The 19,741-nt window shown below is 40.6% G+C and overlaps 1 protein-coding gene across 1 annotated transcript in view; it reads left to right on the forward strand.

Moving 5' to 3' along the window:
- Positions 1-19,741, forward strand: part of NYAP2 (neuronal tyrosine-phosphorylated phosphoinositide-3-kinase adaptor 2) — a 266,012-nt gene that overhangs the window by 78,519 nt on the left and 167,752 nt on the right. The window lies entirely within an intron of this gene.

The raw sequence follows: 19,741 nt of genomic DNA on the forward strand, positions 1-19,741 counted from the left end.
CGAAGCAGGCTCCAGGTTCCGAGCTGTCAGCACAGAGCCGTCGCGGGGCTCGAACCCTCTGGCCCTGAAATCATGACCTGAGCAGAAGTTGGACGCTTAACTGACTGAGCCACCAGGTGCCCCAAAAGTTGCTGTAAAGTAGCTCAATATCATGATTCAAATAACAAGTTTCTTATAATATTATATATTATATATATAAGTATATATAATAATATACTTATTATACTTATAATAAGTATAAGATCCAAGTGTTAACTATCTTGAATTTAGAGTAAACAACTCTCTTGTTTATTTACAACTTCCTTGTTTGATGTAATGTAGGGACTGTTATAATTCAACAAGAGACCTTCCTGTCCTCCTTAAATTGACATCTCTTTGAAATTTCAGAATGATTCTTAATTTAGGTGCCATGAAATCCAAGGGAGAAATAACAGAAAAATTGGAAGATGACTACTGATCTCCAGTTTTCCTTTAACAATGCCTTTTAATCAGAAATGTGTATCAATTAAAAGTCTTGCCTTACATAATTAATCTTCTCTCAAGAAGCAATCAGGTTATCCATGTACCTCTTGTGACTCTGTTGTTTATCAACCATCAAATCTCACCATTAAGTTGGTAAGTCATGATTATTACTTTTTGTTCTCTAATTAGTTATTGTCAATTCATCTAATGATCACTATTTTCATTAGTAAATGCTTTGGAAGGAAATTACTGCCGTAAGCCTAGTGAATTAATGCAGTTTGTTGTATTTATGTTTTTGTTCTAAATTTTGTTGCTAGTTTTTGAAGTCTGAACCTTGTGATGTCCTAATAAAGAACTGAATAGATTAAGAACAGGAACACAGAGAACACAGTTGGGGGGCCTGTTATAATTTTTCCATTTTTCAACCTCGGCCGAGGTTGGGATTTAAATTAATAGTGTTAACTTGTGAGCCACCTCTCTCCCTTAAGCAATGATGTAAAGGAGGATTTTTGAACATTTTAAAGATCACTAGATATGACTTGTATTGAAAACCAAATATATAAACTAGAACAGGTTTGTGATGTTCTGGTTCAAAGTGAGCCTTTAGGAAGCAAGGCCTCTCAGACATTTATTTATGTCTTCAATAAATATTTTTCATTCCCGGTTTGACCCTGCATCGTGCTAAATGCTGGAGATAAGAATGAGGCAAACACTGAAACCCTGCAGTGTGTGATTTAGTTGCAGGAGTGAGACATCAAAAGGACAACCACAATCGCACGGGTGCGTGCGCACGCACGCGCACGCACGCACACACACACACACACACACACACAGAAAGATGCAATGGCAACAGTAGTAATCGATCAAAAAAGCTGGCACAGCATTATGAGGGAGTGTAATGAGAGTAAAATTAAATAAAGCAACAGTACACAAAAATCTCTTACCCTTATACGGGAAGCCTGAGGCCAATTCCTATTCTATTGTATTCTATCCCTTCCAAATGAAATTTTGATAGTGACCTACTAAATGGATTTCAAAACCCTTTAGCCTCGCTAATACCTGCAATTTGACAGAAGAAGTGTTACTAAGGATTTTTTTCATGACAAAACATCTTTCCATCAGCTTTTGCCTATAAAAGTTTTGTTGTGCTGCCTCTAGAGTCGTTAATTGTGTGGATGTGGGGACCAGTCTGAGAGGGAAAGGGGCTGAAAACCGTGTTCCACACCCGCACTGGGCACACTTGCTCTTGGCCTGTGCGCCCTGACTCTTCTGCGCTGTTTCGTGGTCTTGGCCTTTGTTGCTGTCATTCTGTATCATGTCAACTATGAGGCTACTTAATATCTTTCCTCCTGCTTCACTCTGTCAGCCATAGGTTAAGGGATCTGAAAGGAAGGTGGGCCTCATAATCATGGATAAATGAGCTGTTTCAATAGAAAGATGCAGTGAAATTTCCCTGATGGTTCCAGGATGCACCCCTTACCCACCTTCCTCATCCCTCTTTCCTCAGTTGCCACAGAAAATTGAACCTTCCAGAATGTGGTTTTGTATGCTTCACATGCCCATTCTCCCTGTCGCCACCCGTCCCTCCCTTCCTAGGATAGTTACTTCTTTAGAACTCAAGCTCCCACCTCCTGGTCTCTGAGCTGCAATCCCTAAGGTGGCTCTTTTCCCCAGCCGGCCCCACCTGAGCAAATGACTTAGGTAAACAAATATGCAGTATTGCTGCAAAAAGGAAGGACAATAGGGTTGGAATGGGAGAGAGAAATGGATGAAATGTTGTATAGAGGCAGGATGAAGCCCGTGGACGCATTATTTCAGGGATCCCGTGGACTGTTCAGGACTTCTTCAGATAGCTGGTAAATATCTCATCTTCTTATCGAGAAGAAACTAGCTTATGTTTTCCTAATGCTGTGTTGCTAGAGTGCACCTGTGTGAATTTTCTGCGTTGCTAATTTATATGCAGATGATGAGTGATGTGAAAACCCGTCATTTATTTTTAATTGTTTAAAAATGAAATTAATTCAGCATTACTCATAATGTCTGCCCTGATCTGAGCAGAAACTTTAAAAAGGAAAAGTGTGGTTTTCATGCTTAGTTTTAGAGCTATTTGTGGAACCCGTAAACACTGGGCAAAAATACTGGTCAAAATAACTTCCTTTTATAATCATTTGTAAATTTGACAAGAGCCATGCACAGAAAGGGTATGAAGGGTATACAGACACATACACATCCTATTTTACATAATACTATATGAGTAATGGTATACCTAAGAAGAAAATTGCCTCTAAATAAATATTTATTGAACTCAGTGCTCCAAATCTTTGTTAATTTTAAGTTTTATATGGAGAACTGAAATGGTTTTATTTAGGTTTGAGTCACTAAAAGTTTCATGCAGAAATAATTTGATAACGTAATTGCTAAATGAGGAAAAACGTTATAGCCATTTCTCTGTTTCAGGCCCGGGAAAACAAGTATCTTGAAAAGTGTATCTTAAATTATTTTAAATGCTATCAAGTATTAGACTCTTTCACTTAAGGAACTAGAGAAATTATCAATACATGGAGGGCACTGAGGTTTAATTTGGTTTTAAATGTATAAATAAATATATTTTTAAATGAATGTTATTTTAAAAAATATTTTTTACATTTATGTATTTTTGAGAGACAGAGAGAGAAAGAGAGAGAGAGAGAGAGAGAGAGAGAGAGAGAGAGAGCACATGAGCGGCGGAGGGGCTGAGATAGGGGGAGACGCAGAATCCGAACCAGGCTCCAGGCTCTGAGCTGTCTGCACAGAGCCCGACGCGGGGCTCGAACTCACAAACTGTGAGATCATGACCTGAGCCAAAGTTGGATGCTCAACTGACTGAGCCACCCAGGCACCCCATGAATATCATTTTTAAAATCAAAAGACTCACATATGCTAAGATGCGTTTGGGGGTTGTGATTTGCGAGGCAAACGTGAGAGTCTTGGGATCTCTGACTTAAGAAGCAGTGATGTTTCCTCCACCATTTTAATAAATGATCACCAAGTGTTTAGAGAAATTAGCTCTTTAGCAGGGTGCTTGATGGACCTGGGTATTCCACGTTGCCATGGGAAACATTGGGTGCCCAGGTATTCTAAGAAGCTCGGTTGTAGTGTGTAAGCGAACAACAGTTATATCCATTTGTTTACACTGTTCTTTTTTCTTAGCTCTGGAAGCGGGCACATCCTGGAGATTTCCAGAAAGGATGGTGTTCCAGTGTGTATTTTTCCAGGCCATCAGTCTCCAGTGAGCAATGGTACTTGAGCTAAGAGCAAAACCATTCTCCAGGGCTCTGCCACTTGCTTCTGTGGCTTCAGGCTAGTTTGTGAATAATAAGAATTCTTATGTCCATTTTATCTAGTGTTGAGATATCATTGATCATTTTGTAAAATCTTATTTAATTATCTCCATGACACCGTGAAGTAGGTAGGACAAGTATTTTCTCTCTGTTGCAGATGAGGGGCTGAAGATCAGAAATTAAATGATTCATTAAAGACTACTTAGCTCAAATAGCGTGTCAGATAAGGAGCCCTCATGCCTAGAATTCAGGTGTTTAGATGCAGACACCCTTTACTCTGTCTACTTGACCTTATGCTCCTGCTTAATGTCGATAAGCTGCATGTTCAATTTCCTCAGAGTTATGGTTAAGGTTAATCTCTGCTTTAAAAGGCAATTTGTAAATGTTACTGTCTTTTTTTTTTGTAATGTTTATCTATTTTTGAGAGAGAGACAGAGGCAGAGTGTGAGCAGGGGAGGGGCAGAGAGAGAGGGAGACACAGAATCCGAAGCACACGAACTGCCCGATCATGACCTGAACTATAACCTCAACCGACTGAGCCACTCAGGCGCCCCAACCCAATAGCTTTTTGGGAAAAGTTACTGCAGAAGGAAGCGGGGGAAGATGTGTCCAAGATTAACTTACTCCCTTTAGCTCTGGCTTTGTGATGTTTTCTGCAGGACTGTTTAAAAGCAACACAGCGATGGGAAAGCGGTATGTGTCGGGACACGGGGTGTCCTTTGGGTCGGGAAGTGTACAGAGAGTACATTTTGACTTAGCTCCCTCTAACTGAACCCCATGGCCCCACACTCAGAGCAACACTGGGAAGGAAAAGATGGATATCTTCCCAACTGCTGAAGTGATGGAAGAATGGGCACAAAAGGAGAGTGATGATGTGTCGTCATCTCACAAAATTTCGGGAGCCCCAAGGGTAGGTGCCTGGCAATGGCACGGGGGACATGTCGGACGGCATAACTCTGCGGAGCCAGCTGTCCTATGTCTTGCAGAATGTTTACCAGCATCCCTGGCCTCCACTTGCTAGATGCCAGGAGCCATCCCTGCTGGAGTCCTGACAGTCAAAAATGTCTGCAGACATTAACAAATGCCCCTCGGGGAGCAAAACTGTCCTGCTTCCATTGGGAACCTATGCCTCGTAGGGTTTGCTCTCACTTTTTCCATCTCGTGGTGCCTACTTGGAGCACCTGTCCCCTGCCTACTCTTCCCTGGCCAGAGGAGCCATCATCTTCCGAGCGACGCGTCCTTCTCCTGGCTGTGATTTCAGGACCCCGGTAAAGCGAGGAGACCCAGATTCTTGAGAAACTTTGTTGCCATGCGTGAAAAATCCATCAGGAGTGAGACTTAGTTCGTGAAGCCAAGAAAGCATTGAAAGTTTTTATGCTCCCGGCAACAGCCCACTTTGAAAGAATAGCCAAGGATGGGAGCTATGGTGGTAGATGAGCTGAGAAGAAAACCGCCAGCTATTAGCGGTTCTGTAGGAGGTAAATGTTCTGAGCTTCGATGCGACAGAGAATTCTCTGCAGACCCGTGCAAATGGCGCTGTGCAGGAGCCCGGAGAGCAAGCAGGCACAGGCACTGAGCCTTGCCCACTGCTGAGCTGGGCTTATCGTATTAGGTAGACATGATCCCTGCTTCCAAATGCCACTGATTTCCTCCATGGAGACATCTGCTTCTCATAAATAACCTTTGAAACAACCTCTGGATTTATTTCCAGCCCCCGCTCATCTAAATTCATTTTCCTCATTGAAAGCGATTGGGGCTGTATTAAAATATAGAAGAAAGAAAAAGCCATCAGAACCCACTTCGGGGTAAGCTGGATGGAGACAATACCCTCCTTCAGGCTCTGGGATGACATTTATTTGTCTCGGTTCCTCTCTTTCTCTTCACAGTTGGGTGTCTCTGGGCCCTCCCTTTTAAGAACATTATGGGATAATAGCTATTACCTCCTCTGAGTTCCAGCTGTTCCCCAGAAATCCCCACATTTATAAATTTGTGGTGGGAAGGGCCTTAGCAGCTACGGGTTAGTCAGTACCATGGGAGAAAGACAACACTGGGGTCACCAGCACCTCTGAAACCACACATAGACAAAAATCAGGGAGTGCCATCTGGTAACTAAGGCCAGCCTCTCACTTCTGCCTGTGCTGCTTCCTATCCTCTTGGATACTCTCTGGGTACTAAGTGGGCTTTGCCTGGCTCACCTTCCCTCTCTCTCTGCGAAGGACAATCTTGGCACACTCCCTGCTTTGCACTGGGAGTCAGTAAACCGTGGCCTGCCCCTGGCCACTAACGCATATCGGTGCCAGGCATGATGGGAGAGGACAATCCACAGAGACCCACAGTGGGCCCTCACAGCTTCCCTTGACCCCTGCTTGAGCCGAGAGCCTCTTTTCTGCTTTCTCCTAGTAACTTTCAACTTGATCGAATACAGATCTTTATACAAATTTTAGTTAGCTTGGATAGACCGGTTTCATTCCACTTTCTAAGGTAACCTATGGTATTTCTGGTGGTACTGTCTATTCACAGGCATCGAAAGGTTTTTATAGCTGTCATTTTCTGTTAGTCTCCATCACCCTCCCAAACATCTCCCCCTTATAATCACACCCACAGGAACAATTCCATAGGCGGTGTTTTAAACAGATCTTCCGCTACCTTTATGCACAGTGGCACAGCTGTTCGTAGCATTGGCAGAAGCGTAGCTGACATTCATTCCCAGGATGCTTGGTATAAGAGGAGAGGAAAGGGCCCGCCGGGACGGGAAGAGGGATTCGGTCTCAGCATTCGCAAAGCTGTCTTTTTTCTCTCGAAAATTTTCTTTTGACCCATACCGATTGACCATCAGAGAGTTCAAATCAAAATTTGTGGATTTCCATTCCATAATCCTGCTGCTACGTAGGAAAAAGGAACACGTTTGGCAGCATAGACATAATGAAGTCACAAGTGCCAGGAGGAGAATGATAATCCGTGGCCTTTAAAAAGATAACAGATTTTGTTTATTTAATTTGAGAAAAAAAAATTGGACTGTTCACTTTGTAAGTCCATCAGGGAAACTTAATGGAGTTCTTATTTCATCCTTTGGATAGGACTTTTATTTCCAAACTTTTCTGGGCAGGTGAGTGACCCCTTTGTGCGCCTCCTAAGGGACACTCTTCTGGGGCATATTTCAGCCAATTTCTACAACGGCCTATAGAGCTGTATTGTCATGAAATGACTTCCACCATGATGCTTGCTGAGAGTGAGTTTATCATTAGTATTGAAACAAGGACTTCCCTTAACAGGTAACTCAAGACCACACAGTAAATAGGGAAGTACAGCATCCAGGTAAGGAAACGAATAGTTTCCGGCATAGCTTTGCTAAGAATCCAGGGGAAAGACCAGTCCCAACCCCACCTACAAAATTATTTAATGACTAGTGACACCAACTCTCGGCTGAAATAAGAAGTTTCCCTCACTTGGCTGCACACGTACTCCAAAGTCCATATCATACCTATGGGTTGTTTTTTTTTTTTGCAGGAGTTTTCCTCACAGATTAGAGCTTCCTCTTTTTCTTTCAAACATGAGCTGTCCCATCTGCCAGTAGCTGGTAATGAATCATAAAATAAGACAATGGATTTCTAATTTCTGATCGACTCTCTTATTAAAGTGTGATAAATAATGTATTGCCCCTTTTAGAGATGAGATGGGTATGTTCCCAAATCCCTAACTTTTGTGGGGGTCATGAAAGCATTGGGAGGCTCAACCCTGCTGCCCATCGTGAGACCCTGGAAGGCTTTTTAAATACCAGTGCCCAGGACCTTGACCCAGACCAAACAATAGATCTCTCTGGGGATGAATCCTTACACTACCATTTTTCACAAGTCTTCAGGTGGATCCAATGTGCAGTCGGGTTTGAAAATCACTAACTACAAGTCCATTCCCGAGAGGATGCTCATAGCTCTGTGAAATTCCCAGCAAAACAGCTTGGGAAACTATAAACTGTGAAATCTTCTTGGACGGTCACAATACACATTTGCATGGTGTTTATCTTCGTGACCTGCAGTTAAGAAACCTGCTGAACTGTCTTTAACTTGTCTGTTCTTCATGACTTGACTATGAAACTCTTAATTCACATACTGCCCACTAGAGGGGCTTCTATCTGTCAGAGCACTTCACAAAACACAGAACTAAGTACTCTGGGGGTTGAGGCAGCTTCTAGCTCTGAGATTCAATTTCCATTCTATTCTGTTCTGTTCTATACCATTCAACATGCGATGTTGTCCCAAAGGTATCCCTTTGATTACTTACAACATAAAGACTCTTGTTCAGCTCCCTTAGCAGCAGCACACGAAACCCACAATCATTATCCTTTGAAGAGAAATTTTCAAAGCATCTCCATGAATAATGCTTTGGAGCAGTGATCTAGGATGCTTGTGGCTAAATGAAAGGAAAGACTAGTTTTGCAGAACATTGGGGATTTTCCTTGTAGATGTAAGGACATTTCCCTGACTTTCTTTGTAAATTAAATATTGTAAGTAGCACCTTCTGGGTAACAGTAATGTCCAGTAGACCAAGGAACCCTTCTTGCTTGAGAGGATTAGGTAACCCAAGATGAAGATCATCAATCCAGAGACTGAAAGGGAAGTTCACACAGGGTTGACTCTGTCAGGAGCCCTGAAAAGACAAAGATGTGGATTGAAATCTTGTTATATCTTTGTCTTTTCATCAATGTGGACTTGGCAAACTTGGTCCTAAAGTTTATTATTAGACAACCTTAAATACATCTGGAAACTTGCCTAATGAGTCACATGACTAGTGTTAAGAGATGTTGAATCTCAAGTTTGCCTACCTGGAGTATCACTCTCTTGACTACTTTTGTGAGATTGTTTATTTGGTCCACTATTTAATCAGTACTTCTTGACATTATTCTTGTTCCAAGTTAATGCACAAGATGATCGGGACAGAATGAGAATCGAGAGTCTTAGAGTCTTTGAGTGCGATCCAGTCTATCCAACACCCCTTCCTAAAGATGCCTGAAGAGTTCTTAACACAGGACTTAGGAAAAAAAAGTTTAAATAAAATTGCCACACTACAGAAGGATTATTGCATATAATTTGTTACCTGTAGCATAATTATATAAGCAAGAAGTAACATATTCTATAGCATACAATGCAAGAATCAAATTTCAATCAACTGTTGTCTAAAGAGCTAGAGAATTCCCTAGCTGGCTGTGGTCAAAGGAAATGTGCCATTGCTGATTAAACTCAAATCTGCTTCCTTAGGTATCTGGGTCCTACAACCTACCAATCTTATTTTGTGTTGAACACCACCACGCCCATCTGTCTTGAAGTGTTTTATTTCTTTTATTATGGATTTTACATCAGAGTTGTTTAAGTGTCTGAGTGTGCAATCTCTCAGCAATTTCTTGAAATTCAGACTTAACTATAGCAACTTCATCCCATGTATTTCTACAGTTTTTATTACAATTATTTATCTTTGGTAGGGACTTTGTAAATTTCCTCCTCCTCCAATGCAGATACTGCAAAGCTGTCTGCTCCAGATGGCTCCTCTCCAGTGGGTTGGGCTGGGGTTTTTTACTCTGCAGTTAGTGATGTTTCAAGTCATGAGAGATGCTTAGAATCTCAACTTTGGGCAGGTGACATTTCCAGTTGAGTATGGTCTCAGAAAGGCTTTTCTTCTCTATAAAAGTCATAGAATCTATATCACTTCCTCTAAAGCAATAAAAGAGTTTTCCAGGCTCTAAGAGCTCATGATTTAATCACTTACTCTCTTTATTTTTAGTATACATTGTCTGCACATTCTCAGGTAGTAAAAATTGGGAAAGCTGTGTCCCATCTGGCTGTGGAACAGGAATAGACAGAAACAGTGGAGAAGGTATTGGTGTGGACCAAAAGGATGTGGGTTGATTCTGGGGCCTGTATGGAGCAGGTAAATGTCAGAGTGTGTCCCTGAGTAGTTAAGGCCAGGAGAAGGTCCATGTGCCTATCGTGCATTGGCTGGTCCATGGTACCTGGGACTGGTGGGTCATAGGAGAACAAAGTCCCTATGGTGCCCACAGCTCACCGTGACTATCTCTCTGCTTGTTGATTGTAAGAAGCATCTATGTCAGGGCCATGAGAGGCAAGCCTGTTTGAACGAGGCCATCTTGTCCAGCATATCTATATTCTAAGACACTATTTTTGGAATTTTTTTCTTTAAAAAATTCCCCATGTCCCATACATTTTAAGACTATGCAAAAGCTCTGGGGATAGGCAGGCCTGGTTCAAAACCAACTTAATTTCAAGCTGTGAGACCTTGGACAAGTTACTTAGGCTTCTTAAAGTTCATCTTTCCATCTGCAAAATGGGGACTATTATAGTTCCTAATTCATATGGTTCTTTGGAGATAGTTCATATACAGGATAGTGTCTTAAACATAGATGGTTATAATTTTATTACTGCTACATTATTATTATTATGAGTAATTTAGTCCATACACTGTGCCAATTCATTAAATGTAGTTATCTGGTGTCATTAATCCTCCATTCAAATGTAAGTCATGTGGCATGATACAAACAGGCAGATTGTCATAGACATGGAACATTCTGGAATTGAGTCTGCCAGTCAATTTACCAGAGTGTGTTCTTTCATTGATAAAATGGGTCCAATCACACAATACTGTGTTTTCACAAGGACATTGTGGTACACATATCATTTGAGAAATACAGGTATTTTGCATAAATATAAAAGACTGATAATTTAGATGTTACTTCTACGAGGTATCCTGTCAGTTTGCTTGGTGCAGAGTAAAGTAGGGACTGCTGAAATAAGTGTGCATTTATAACAACTTTTCTGTTTTTTAAAACGTGTGTTTAAGATGCATTCCCCAAAAATATATTGGTAGAGTGAGGACACTATTCCCGGTTTCAGGAAAAAGCTCGGGTTGTTGTAGAGCCATGAACTTGGAGCTGCAGAGTGACATCTGCTTATAGTCACATTTATCTCACACCAGCACCGCACGTGAGGAGAAAACTCCCTATCGTTTCTCAAGCCACTCAGAGCAAGCCCTTAACAATGGCCGAGAATCGAGCCCATGCTTCCAGTTGCCTCTGTGATCTTACCTCCGACTCTTCTCTTTAGTTTTTCTTCCTTGTTATTCAGTTATTTAATTTTTAAAATGGGGGTATGTGTGTAGAAACACATCATAAGGCATGTATGACAACACTCAGTGCTCCTAAGGGAAAAAAAAAACCCAAATGATTTATAAATCCAAGTTGGTGGGAACACTGGCAGTTCCCCTCATGTGAGGGAATGTGACACATAGATCACCGACTTTCATTGAGCTAGACAAATTACTCAATGACTGTGTCTCCCCACAAAACTGGATGTGAACCAAAGTTTCTGTCACCTGATTTACCGTGAATAGTCTCTGTATCTCTGAAGGGAAATGGGAAGTGTTAGTTCGCTTGATTTTAAGGATGACTTCAAAAGGCAAGAATGACTCAGTCGCCATCATGCATTCAGTCACATCAAATCCTGCCCGTTGTGCAAATTCAGTCACTAATGCTTTACTTTGAGGTGACCAGTTCTTCTGGATTCACCTTCTTGCCCCCAATTAGCCATTCGTTTCTGCTCCAGAGCCTGCTTGTGTCTTATGAAGGAAGAGATCAGATATCAAGATACGACATTCCATTCCTTCCAGAAAACTGGGTCCTACGGAGGGTAAAAGAGGTTTGGAAGAAATGATTTGCAAACAGGCTTTCCACATGTATCTGTCAAGGTACGGTTGTGCGGTCTTGTTTTGTTTTGTGTTCTGAACTTGGTGGGACTGTCTAAGGGATGTTGTTTACTATTATTTACCATTCCTGCTAATGATGCTTTCGGGGCTGAGGTGGGGTGGGAAGATGTGGTGGAAAACACCGATTTCTGTTTAGAGAGCTGGTGTGCACAATGCAATTGCATTTGTACTTCTATCCTTATGGAAGAGTCTCGTTTGCCTGGATTGTACCAAAGTTTAAATGTAACACAAGAGAAAACTATGGAACTTGTTATGACTGCGTTTCTTCTACCATTGTTAGGAAAAACTCATAATACCCACCAAAAACAATGCATTAGCTTTATCTAAACTCACTAAATGTGGCCCGAAAAATTCAAAGCACTGCCTTTGCTCATCACACAGAGTTCAATTGATGGTGCTTATGTCACTCTCCATTGGAAAATGTTTACCTGTGCTTATTTCGATAATTTAGAAGGAAACATTAATAGGACAGTTTTTCTGAAAAGAGAGTCTCCCACATGTTCAAGACTTCATGAAGACTGTTAAAAACAAACCTACGAAACAGCACTGGACCCCACCTCACTTTAGGAACCTTTACCTTATTGAAGAACAAAACATTGAAACTATGAAATGAATTAGAAAAATAAAGTCTATCTTATCTGCACTTCTGCTGGTATAAGAAGTAGAGAAGCTTAGAGAAATCAGCTATCAGGGGGATCGGATTGAATGGTACTGGGGAATGAATTGGAGCTGGGTTTTAAAGAACAGGTAGGATTAGAAGAAATGGGAAGGGTAGCTTTTACCAGAAGAATGAATTAGTCACGCGATGCCATCTGAAGGAGGTCTTCTTTTCTTTTTCTCTTTCACATCACTGCTCTCTTCGTGGTATCCATCCTGATCATCCAGCTCCCGCTTTGGGAAAGATAAATAGCATGTTCTCTGTTGAACGACTAGGACCTAGCACTCTGCCTGTGTCAAACAGGTCTTCAAGAATTAAGGGCTTTAATGAATTAACTGGATATAGATTCATTAATCAGGTGTCTGTATTTTGGTGGAGGGCATCGGGTGAGAATGGATATTGGTGAGTATAGAGGCAGACAATAAGGTTGAATATGTTTGGCGTTGTCACATTATAACATATTTTTAAATCAAATGCAGCTGTGGGCATAGGCTGACCTAGTAATGCTATGGTGAAGAGATGGGAGGAGGCTACACACCAAACCTGGTGGTTGCATGGGGTCGCTTGTGCATGTGATGATGACAACCTTGCCTGCCATGCCCCTGAACCAACTGACCATGACGCCACATTTGACCGACCCGCGCTTTTCACATTAACACTGAAGTACAGGGATGAGGGCGTTGAGGGTATGTGCTGGGGAGTGATAATAATGAACTTAAGCTGTACACAGCAAGGCGATCTTTTCAGCAATTGAGGAGGAATACGGAGAAAATTGCAAAACCCGGTGGATAGGAGTGGCCAAATAAATGACAAAGAGGACTTGAGCTTAGCCAAGCAGAGGTAGTGAGCCAGAAAGATAGATGTTGGTGGTCAATAATGCAGATGTTTACATTGACTTTATGGAGAGGGCGAAGGTATTGGAAATCAAAAGGTCCAGGTCTGACCTCAGGAGTGGTGGCTGAGATAAGAAGAAACAAGGTATCTTTGAGAGAAGATATCATGAAATTGAGTGGTCAGGGAATGTGTGAATATTTAACACTGTGTCTTATGTATTCCCAATTTAATCTAACACTTACAATATTTCATCTCCCATTTTTTCAATGAAATGAGTCCAGTGAAATCTCTTTTGGTGATTTCAGTCTGGATTCAAATCCTAATATTTTTCCAGGCAAACTCTTCAAGAGAAAACTGAAACAGGTGCCCGCAAATGACAGTTACAAATGGAGGCTGGGGGGCAGGGAACTCTGCCAAGGAATCATTAAGTTAATTATGTTCCTTAAGTTGAACCATTCCTCAGTAAATAAGAAACTCCTTTTTCAATAAGGCAGCCATGAAGTCACATCTCCCTGGTCTTCTTGGATGTGCATAGAAGGGTTAATTTTAATAAGGTAGAGCTTGAATTTAAATGTGCTCTCCAATAAACTGTAAGCCCTGAGGGGGTGTGTATCTTTCACTAGGGTAAGGCACCGGCTTATTGTGCTCTCACATGCGACAAATAACAGATGATAAATATTATAATGAGGCCAACTAAGATACTGCATCCATTATCATGAGGAAATTGTTTCTTTTTATTTGAAGATGCACCGTGGGCATTAAAACTGTTGCTAATATGTTGTGATAATAGCTCCCAATTTGTTATGAATAAAGATGTGTAAGAGAGGATGAGGCCTGATCAAAGGCGAATTTTAACACCGGACCCTGAAGCCCCTAAGGGGTGCACCATAAAGCAAATAATCCAAGTGCTTGCGTTGACACAGAGCATTAGATTCAATTATTTTGTCTGAAGGAAACCAATCAGGGAAAGTGACTTGTTCCCGGAAAGTCATTCTAGAAAATAGGGAGCCAAGCTTCTGGCCTCTGTGTAGGCCATCCGTAGCATCTGTATTTCAGTCTATCACCTTATTACATTTGGGTGCATTAAGTGGATGTACAACCTGTTGGGGATAAAGACCGCACGTTGGCTACTCCATTTAGAGCAACTAATGCATCCATGAATGAGTATTTGGTTCTTAAGTAGCGTCTCTAGTGATTCACATTTACATGTCACATTGATTCTATGGATGAGGGATGGAAGGTTGGTTTTTAGAACTGCAGGCATTTTTTTTTAATGGACTTTAAAAATACCAAGGAGTGCAGTTCTCAGCTTTACCAGTTTGCAGAGGTGGTATATTCAGTAGAAAGGTTTGTGAAATGATTTTTGTTGTTAAACAGGAAAAACACTTTATGAATATAACCTGACCTTGTTTTACATTCTCATTGGAATGCCACAAATATACTGAGGGATTGTTGGGTTAAGGTATTACTACCCCGTTTGAAAAGTGACTGACTCTATTTGGAAATGAATTCCCTAGTGGTCGCATGATGATTTAAGAGTAGAGCCAAAAACAAAATTTCCAAAAAAGATTGGGAAAAGCATGTGTGTGCACTATGTGTGTGTGTATCCGAGTATGTCAGTGTGTGTGTGTGTGTGTGTGTGTGAATGCGTGTGTAATCTATAGTGTCCTTCTCTGCAGATGCATAGCTTGTAAAATTTTTTCCCCACTTCGTAGGTACTTCCTGGAAAAAAAAAGTGGTTTGACTATTCAGTTGTGGATCTTGAGTTCAGTTCTCTTTAGGAGTTGGGAATTTCTGGACAACATAATGTTCTTAGTCTCTCTGTTTCACTTTATCTACTCACTTCTTTCCAAACCAAACTTCCACTAAAAAAAAAAAAATTGGTCTGCCAGACTTATTTTAGTGAAGCAAAGTTTCTAGATAGTTGTAACACTTTAATACACCTGTAAATAATGCATGAATATAATTAACAACATTTTTCTTTTAATTAATGAGTGAATTTAATTTAAATCCTTCAATATTAACCCATTACTTTTTTATGCTCAAAAAAGCATACCACTGTCATAAGATATAAAGGAATGAACAAAGTTTGATCCCCATCCTCAAAAATTCCAGAGTCTCATGTTTGTATATAATGGCTATAATGTGAGGCAGAAAGTGACAAGTAATGCCAAAGAAATTCAAGCTAAGGAGAGAGAGCACGTTGATGAAAGGATGATATTCAGGGAAGACACAACATTCAGATTAGACCCTGATGGACTTGAAATTTATTATGACTTTTTTCTTATAATTTTTTTAATGTTTATTTATTTTTGAAGGAAAGAGAGACAGAGCGTGAGCGGGGAAGGGGCAGAGAGAGAGGGAGACACAGAATCCAAAATGGGCTCTAGGCTCTGAACGTCAGCACAGAGCCCCACGCGGGGCTCGAACTCATGAACTGCGAGATCATGACCTGAGCCGAAGTCCGTTGCTTAACTGACTGAGCCACCCAGGCGCCCCTATTATGACTGTTTTCAAATGGAAATGTAGTTTGGAAAGGAAAGCCTCCCAGGAGAGAGAACTATGTGAGCGGATGATAGAAAATTGGAAAGGAGGTCGGGCCAGATCATGCAAAGCCTGAATTGCCTTACAGAGGAAATGGACTCTATTTTGCATATTTCTATAGAAACGAAGTGAGGTGATCCTATTTCTTTTTTATAACTATTTCTTCAGGTTAATGATTAGTACTCAGGAAAACTGAGATAGAGAATCCAACTAAGAGTATCACTTAGTGGTCAATGCTGAAAGTTAATATGAACCTTGCAGATGATTTGGAAAATAGGAAATCCAAGGAGAAGAGGAAGGCTTTGTTGACCAGTTGAATGTACGCATATAAGAAGAAACTAGGTGTCAAATTGTTTGGAAGGTTTAGTTCTCTGTGACTGATAGACTGATGATCCTATAGAGGACTAAGTATCAATAGAGGGAACAGGGAAATGATGCTGAGCTCACATTGACCTTGAGTGTCAAATATCCATTTGGAAATATCCAGCATTGTAGAGGGAGAGCAAATATATGTCTCAGGCTACAAGAGACAGTGGAATATTAGATTAGAAATCATATAAATAAAGAGCGTTCAAGTCTTTAAAAATGCTATTTCTTTTGTCGGAAAAAGGAGAAATAAGGAAAACAGGACCTTGACTTGTACTGAAGCATGAGGGGTAGTAAGTCAGTGAAGATACTAAGTAGGAGCAATGAAAATGATGAAAAGTAAAAAAAAGGATGATTGCAGGGAAGCCAAATAACAACAACAACAGGACAATCCAGAAAGAAGTTGTGCTCAAGAAGAGTGAAAACAGCTGTAAAGGGATAAAGAAGAATCTGAACACCCAAAAAGGAAAATCTCTGAGGTTACGGAATTAGAATATTATGTTGAAAAATTCTACTGAGGGAGATTGAGTCAAGAAACCAGAGAAAGGGCACAGTTCACGATGTGGAGAACTTCAACGTTGGAGAGAAAGACAAAGGAGTCTCCCGTTAGGGGGCAAACTCTTCTCGGTGAAACAGACCTGCGGATGCTCTGCTGAGGGCCTGGGCTGCGATTTACCAAAACCAGGGGGTCTTAAAACTTTGAAAGAGTCACGATGAAGTGTACACCATGGGTGAATGTAGTGCCACCCATGGAAAGGAGGTCGGGCCAGATCATGCAAAGCCTGAATTGCCTTACAAAGGAAATGGACTCTATTTTGCATATTTCTAGAGAAACAAAGTGAGGTGATCCTATTTCTTTTTTATAACTATTTCTTCAGGGGCATCCTCTTAAAAAGGATGACTTTAGGTTGAATTCAGATAATCTGAAAATATTACCTAGAAAGACATTGGGTGATTGTTGACCTGATACAGAAGATGCAAGAACTCTGTATTTTTATGCATTGAGAGATCATTTCCACCACTGTTCTGTACAGGCATGTCTAGAGTTTCCTGATCTTTCCAAAGTACATTTTCCTCTGTCACCCCATAACTCCGTTGAAACTACAAACTTTTTCTGGGAACGGAGCAGAATATGTTCCAAGTGGCATTTCACTGTGCTCAAATACTCTGCATCTGTAGTACTTTCCACAAAGGTTTTGAGATCTTTTATTCAAGAAATTTAGAGCATCATTCCATTGAATTTTAAGATGCCATTTTCAAGAGAGGCGCATATTACAAATCTTTGTGAGGGGTGAATGCCTTACATTTGAGATAGAACTGACATTAAAGCTTTCTTATTACAGTCTTCTCCTTTGGCTTGGCAAATCTTATCATCTCTCTTCTAGAAGGTAAATGAATGAGTGACTATGGACTTGGAAGTTTTACAGATTCAAGGAAAACTCATTTTTCTGGCTGTGAAATGCATGTCTCGTAACTTTGGGCTATATCAATCCCTTTATGCCAATATCATGGATAATATAGGCTCTACAAAATGGGGTATAAATTTTCCTATTTTTGCATACATTATCAGCAGCTTTCAATGATGATATCAGATTCTAATGTAGCGACATAGGTAATGATCTAGTCTGGGAAATTCCATAGTTTCCCAGCTACTGATATGTAACTTCTCAGAAGAGAAAATATATTGAAATAGTACCGAAGAGTATGGCATCTGCTGCTTTTCCTGAGTTGTCTGGCTCTTTCCTGAACTGAGAACATTGTTTTGCACACTATCACCACTAAGAAAATGTGCTCTCTTTCCAGGGTCCATTTCCAAAGTGACTTAAAAATGTAATGGCTTAAATAATTTTCCACGAGTGAATTAATATTCTGCATTATTTTTTTGGGCTGTATGCAATAGTATATATCAAGGAAAATTTGATTTTTTTAAAATGGTTATTTCTAAAGTAACTTCCTTTGAATCAATTATCTTTAAGTCTTGCATAATATTAGGGGAAGGATGGAGCGATGAAACCAACATTTTTTGAGACTTACCGTGCCTCTACTATCTACTATATGCCAGGTTCTTTGCTAGCGGGTTTATTTGTAGAATATGAATATAGAAGATCTAATATAATTGAGACTTGATTGAGCAAAAGTAAAAAAAATAGAGAAATATCAAGAAGAGAAACACATAAGCACATAAAACACTTAAAAACATTTTTTAATGTTTATTTTTGAGATAGAGAGACAGACAGACAGAGAGACAGAGTCCCAGTGGGGGAGGGGCAGAGAAAGAGGGTGACACAGAATCTGAAACAGGTTCCAGGCTCTGAGCTGTCACCACAGAGCCTGACATGGGGCTTGAACCCACGAACCTCAAGAACATGACCTGAGCCGAAGTCAGACGCGTAACCAACTGAGCCGCCCAGGTGCCCTGCACATACAAAACTTTTTAAAATTCACGGTTGTAAATACACATCATTCACCAAATTTTGCAACAGAGTCATTCACTTGTGTACATTTTCCCCAATTCCGCTTCTATAAAAACTTCGTGCTTAATATGTGCTCATTAGTTTTCCCTTTTTAACGTGGCTTCAGTTTCTTAAAAGCAGTGCCAGAATTTCAAGACATTTGGGAAAACAAGCACAATTCAGAGTCCTTTTAGATTTCACAGATTTACCTTAATCTCATCTCATCCATGTAGACCTTTTTTTTTTTTTTTAGTAAGTCTCCTTTTATTGAGAACCTTCGAAGCAGTCAACAGAGTTTTTCAACAGAGTTCCTAGGGAAATTCTCATTAATTATTCACACTCATATTCTTTGGTTTACATAATATTTAAAACTATATAACTATGGCCCAAAGCACAGTAGACATAAACAGGATTGACAGCAAACATAACTAATTCTCAGAAGCACACAGTTACAATTTAGTCTCCAGAACATACGTGTGTGGACATGCCAGAGAGCTTGGCCTATTGACTATGGGTATTTAGAATGCTATGGCTGTTAATCAATATGTTTTACAAAGTTAAAGAAGAATCCAATCTAACCCATGGATCTGTTAAATAAAGTAAAAATTATCTACAAACAATATGACAGGTAGCTATTAAGAGCCTCCATTTTTTTTTAATTTTTTTTTAACGTTTATTTATTTTTGAGACGGAGAGAGAAAGAGACTGAACAGGGGAGGGGCAGATAGAGAGGGAGACACAGAATCTGAAACAGGCTCCAGGCTCTGAGCTGTCAGCACAGAGTCCGACGCGGGGCTCGAACTCAGGGACCGTGAGATCATGACCTGAGCCGAAGTCGGACGCTTAACCGACCAAGCCACCCAGGCGCCCTGCCTCCATTTTGTTTTAACAGTGAAAATACTTTTTGGATAATCTTACCTGAGTCTCATAGTGTCATTTCAGCTTTTATCCTTCCAATAATGGTTGGGGAATCCTAAGCCAAAAAAATTAAAGAAGAGAAGGTTCCCGAAAGTATCAAACAGTACTTCATGAGTCATGTCTTTCCCTCCCTTCCATTGTCCCTACCTACTTTCTTCTTTTTGGAAATAGTTGATGGTCTGTCCCTCAAGGGGCTCACAGACCAATAGAGGAGGTCCACTCACAGATGACAACTGTAGAGTGCCATAAAGGCAGGGCTCTGATATGGAGAAGCACAGAACCCCTTGACAGCCCAGATGGGAGGTATTGAGTTCAACTTTGATAAAGCCTGGCTGATAATGGGAGCCTCCTTCGAAGAAACTACTATATCTGAATTGGATCTTAAAACATGATTTAGCCAAAGGAAGAAGTTCAGGAAG

The sequence above is a fragment of the Prionailurus bengalensis genome, chromosome C1 (assembly GCF_016509475.1).
Source record: "Prionailurus bengalensis isolate Pbe53 chromosome C1, Fcat_Pben_1.1_paternal_pri, whole genome shotgun sequence".
In the NCBI taxonomy this organism is placed as follows: Eukaryota; Metazoa; Chordata; class Mammalia; order Carnivora; family Felidae; genus Prionailurus; species Prionailurus bengalensis.